The following is a 5,250-nucleotide window of genomic DNA, read 5'->3' as shown; positions in this document are numbered from 1 at the left end:
ACACCGTCATGTCCTTCGGTTTAACCAATGCCCTAGCCACCTTCTCTCGCTTGATGAATTCAATCTTCATGGAGTATTTGGACAAATTCGTCGTAGTATACCTCGATGATATTCTCATATACTCGAAGAACGAACAAGAACATGCCAAGCATCTAAGGCTGGTATTGATGATACTTCGAGAGCATCGCCTTTATGCCAAGTTTTCAAAATGTGAATTTTGGTTACCAGAAGTGACCTATCTAGGTTACGTAATCTCTGGTAAGGGTATTGTTGTCAATCCCAAGAGAGTTCAAGCTGTCCTTGATTGGACTCAACCTGAATCGGTTAAGCAAGTGAGGAGTTTTCTTGGTCTAGCGAGCTATTGTCGCCGCTTTGTCGAGAATTTTCCAAGGTTGCAAAGCCTCTAACTGAACTCCTCAAGAAAGATAAAAGGTTCGAGTGGACACCACAGTGTGAGCATAGTTTTTAGGAACTGAAAAGAGGCCTGACTTTCGCACCTGTGTTGCTACCACCAGATTTCTCTAAGGACTTTGTTATCTACTGCGACGCCTCGCGACAAGGATTAGGTTGCATTCTCATGCAGGATCGTCATGTGATTGCATACGCATCTCGATAGTTGCATCCACATGAGGTTAATTATCCTACACATGATCTTGATCTTGGAGCAGTAGTCCATGCACTTAAAACCTGGCGACATTACCTTCTTGGTAACCGTTGTGAAATATTCACTGATCACCAAAGTCTGAAATATATCTTCACCCAGCCGGATTTGAATCTCAGGCAAAGACGGTGGGTTGAGTTGATCACAGATTATGACTTAGGAATAACTTAAACCCCGGGGAAGGCCAATGTTATGGCTGATGCACTAAGTCATAAGTCTTGTTGTAACAACCTGATGCTACAACGAGGTCAACCACATCTCTGTGAGGAATTTCGGATGTTAAATCTTCACATTGTTCCTCAAGGATTCCTTTCTACCCTGGTGGTGAAGCCTACTCTGAGGGATCAAATCATAGCCGTGCAGGCATATGATAAGGGGATATCCCGGATCAAGGAGAATATTGCTAGCGGAAACGCTAGGGATTTCTCTATCAATTAGCAAGGTGATGTGTTCTTTCAGAACCGTCTAGTGGTTCCTAAGAGAAAATGTCTGCGGCAATTGATCCTTAAGGAGGCTCATGATTCTCCTCTCACCATTCATCCTGGTAGTACTAAGATGTATCAGGACCTACGCCAGAGGTTTTGGTGGACTAGGATGAAGAGAGAAATTGTTGAGTTCGTTGCTAACTGTGACGTTTGTCGTCGAGTTAAGGCAGAACATCAAAGGCGTACTAGCACCCTTCAACCTTTAGATATTCCTGAATGGAAATGGGATAAATTCAGTATGGATTTCATCACCGGATTTCCCAATACCAAGAAAGGAAATAATGCTATCTTTGTGGTCATTGACCGTCTTTCCGAAGTAGCTCATTTTCTTCCAGTTCGTGAGAGTATAATAGCTAGCCAGCTAGCAGAGTTATATATCTCTCGAAGAGTGTCTCTTCATGCTATTCCTTTGGAGATTAACTCAGGCCGTGGAAGTATCTTTACTTCTCGCTTCTGGGAGAGTTTTCAGAATGCCATGGGGACTCACTTATCTTTTAGCACTTCTTTCCATCCTCAATCAAGTGGTCAAGTAGAAAGGGTGAATCAAATCCTAGAAGATATGCTCCGAGCTTGTGTTATATCATTCGGTATGAATTGGGAGAAGTGCCTTCCATTCGCTGAATTTGCTTATAACAACATTTACCAATCAAGCTTGGGCAATGCTCCGTTTGAAGTTCTTTATGGACGAAGATGTCGAACACCTCTTAATTGGTCAGAAACCGGAGAAAGGCAACTCTTTGGTCCGGATATGATCCAGGATGCAGAAGAGCAAGTTCGTATTATTCGTGAAAAGTTGAAAACAGCCCAATCCCGTCAAAAGAGCCAATATGGTCGTCATCATAAGGCTCTAACCTTTGAAGTTGATGAGAAGGCTTACCTTTGGGTTACACCTTTGAAGGGAACCCATCATTTCGGTATCAAGGGCAAGTTGGCTCCTCGTTATATCGGTCCTTTTCACATTCTTGCCAAACGAGGAGAAGTTGCCTACCAATTGGAACTTCCTCCGCATCTTTCCAAGGTTCATGATGTATTCCACGTCTCGCAACTCAGGTGTTGCTTTTCGGATCCTATCCGTGAAGTGGACCACGAAACGCTTGATCTCCAAGATAACCTTTCATACCGAGAATACCCTGTGTGTATTCTAGATCAAGACGAGCGTACCACTCGACATCGAAACCTCAAGTTTCTTAAAGTTCAATGGTGAAATCATTCTGAAAAAGAAGCAACATGGGAAAGAGAGGGTCGTCTCCGACTTGAGTATCCCGCGCTATTCCCGACGACTTCCAAATCTCGGGACAAGAATCTTTTGAGTGGGGGTGAGTTGTCACATCCCTGATCCCCATTAGGGTTTAGCAAGTTTGAGCTCATGTTTTCTTCCATTGCATCTTAAGAATTTGAATTGCACTCAAGGAAGGAAATGAAATCAAAGCAAAACCTCAACAAACTCTATATTCAAAAGCAAACCAAAGTAGTGCTAAATCAATGAACCCAAAATGGCCATTAGAAAAGTTCATCTTTTGTGTGATTTGTTGAAAACAAGATATTAGAGGTGAAACATATTTTCAAAATACTTTTAGCATTTTAAATTTATGTTAAAAGCTATTGAAATCAATTATATATTTGATTTCAATTATTTCAAAGTTTCCAAAAATGTTGAAAACTTTATATGTGGTTGAAAATATTCCAACTAACACTCTAGTATTTTGCAAACTATTTTAGAATTAGTTTGGAGCCAAAAATAAAATGAAACAAATGTCAGAAAGAATAAAACAGAAACAGAAAAGAAAAGAAATAAGAAAACCTTACCTGTCGATCACCTGAGGCCCAGCCCACCCCGACGCATGTCGTCTTCCTCATGCCAGCGAGCAGCACGAGGTGGACGTCGCTCGTTCCGGCGCGGCCACGCACCTGTGCGTGTGCCTGGACCTCCCTGATGCGCTGGAGAGGAGGGATAAGGCCTCCAGAATCCATTCCCGACCTCATCCTCTCCCCATTCGATCTCTCTCCTCTCTTTCTTCCTCGGCCGCCATGACCACGAGCTCGAGCTCGAGTTGGCCATCGCTCCGGCCTTCCGTCCCCGCCCGTGAGAGTGTCGTTTGCTCCGCCTCGTCGAGCTGGTCCTCTTTGCCAAAGGAAAGAAGCCCCCGAGCCCTGCATCGTCGGATCTCCATCGTCTTCTTCCTCGGATCGCTCACGTTCACCACCATCGTTCTCCCTCCTCAGGCCGTCCCCGAGCCCGCTTTCGACGCCGCTGCACTCCCTGTGAGCTCAGGGTGCCTTCCCCCTTATTTCCCCTCTCGATTTTGAGCTCTAGGCCCAGTTTCATCGGAGCCAGACAAGGACCACCACGATAGCTCGTCGCCGGTGGCCCTACGATGACCGGTTGGTCCATCCGAGGCCTGCAATGGCTCCAGCTCGTCACGTAGATGCTCTAGGAGCCCAGCCCCACGTGAAATGCTCTCTGTTTCGATGACCTCGACGATGGTCGAGCTTCGGCCGCCGCCAAGCTCGTCGCCGGCGTCGATTCCGGCCACCCCAGCCCCTGGGGTTTGCTCCATCGTGCGCGTCGTCGAGTGGCCATTCTTCCTGAGGTCTCTGCCATGCTTTTGGTCATCGGATATGCGTTCCGACGCCCTCCATCGTCTCTGGTGCTGCTGGAGGCTCACCGCTGGCGAGATCGACCTCGTCGCTGGTGGGTTCTTCCCCCCTGAGCCAATGACATGTGGGGCCAGGCCCTGTCTAATTAAGTTTAATAAAAATAAAAATAACTTATTTAATTAACTTAAACAGACACTGACAGGTGGGTCCTACTCTCTTAATTAACTAATTAAGTTAAATCTAAATCAGAACTAGCCAGAGTCACTGACCAGTGGGTCCCACTGGTCAGGTTTGACTTTCAACGGCCAGTTAGACCTGGTGATGTCATGCTCATGCAATAAAACCTTTTCTGTTTAAAAAATAATTCCAGAATAAGTTCAAAACTTTGGAAATTCATAGAAATTTGAATATAACTCGAAATTTGACAAATAATATATGTAAAAGGATCGTAAAATTTCAAGGAATCCAATGGTGCTATTTTAATGCATGAAAAATAAAATTATGAAACAGCATCAGGTCAAATCAATTAAAAGAATTTGCTAAATTAAAATTCAAATGATATTTGAATTATGATTTCAAATCAAGATCACCCAAAAGGTTCTGTTAGTCATCTCAAACCATGCTACATTGCATTTCATGCATCATTTTGTTGCATATGTTTGATATTGATTGATTGTTGTTATTCCGGTAGGCTCCGCCCCTCCGGATACATCTGATCATCCGACTGACGGATATCACCCCTCTGTTGAGCAACAAGGCAACCAACCATTTTGATCATCCTGATAAATCCCATGTTCTCGCTCCTGCTCTTACTTATTGCATTAGATCAAAATGCTTTCAATGCTTTTACCACGTTAGTTGAACCCACTTCCTTTGCATAACCTGTCCTTGTCACATTAAATAGCTGAACCTCGCAACCTAGCATACCTGGTAGATGCTTGAGCCATGATGTGCCTTATCCTGCTATGCATGCTATGCTTAGAGTTGTGTACGGTCTGTCATCTGGGTGATGAACAGGATCGTGAGAATGTGTTCAGTTACTATAGGTTGTGTGTTGAACCTGATTGGTAAAGGTATCGGTGAAAGGCTATGTAGGAGTACATGGCGGGTTGTTTCATTGGAACCGTCCTTAGGAACTGAGTTCTGTGTATGTAATCCAAGACTAGATACTACCACACGTTGGGATACTTAATTGACCCTCTCGACTTATTAATCGCTTAGTACTCGGTCCAGGAGTTGCAAGTGGTTTCTGGTGTTTACAGTCATGCTGGAGGCCGTGCATGGTGCTGACCTTGGAGGTGGGCTATGATGCGGTAGGAAGTGGCACGGTGTACTAAGTGGCACCTGGATGGTGGGCTTGGGAACCCTGCGCACATCATTTGGGGCCGTGGCGGAAACCTCGGCCGGACTTCCGTGCGAGTTACCCTCAGATAGGCGATAGACCTGGACTAAGTATTACCGTGGTTAACGGTCGTGGCCGACTCCCTCGCTGGACTTCCGCTTGAA

This window comes from Hordeum vulgare, chromosome 4H (genome assembly GCF_904849725.1).
Source record: "Hordeum vulgare subsp. vulgare chromosome 4H, MorexV3_pseudomolecules_assembly, whole genome shotgun sequence".
Taxonomy (NCBI): domain Eukaryota; kingdom Viridiplantae; phylum Streptophyta; class Magnoliopsida; order Poales; family Poaceae; genus Hordeum; species Hordeum vulgare.
Note: the sequence above shows the minus strand (reverse complement) of the source record.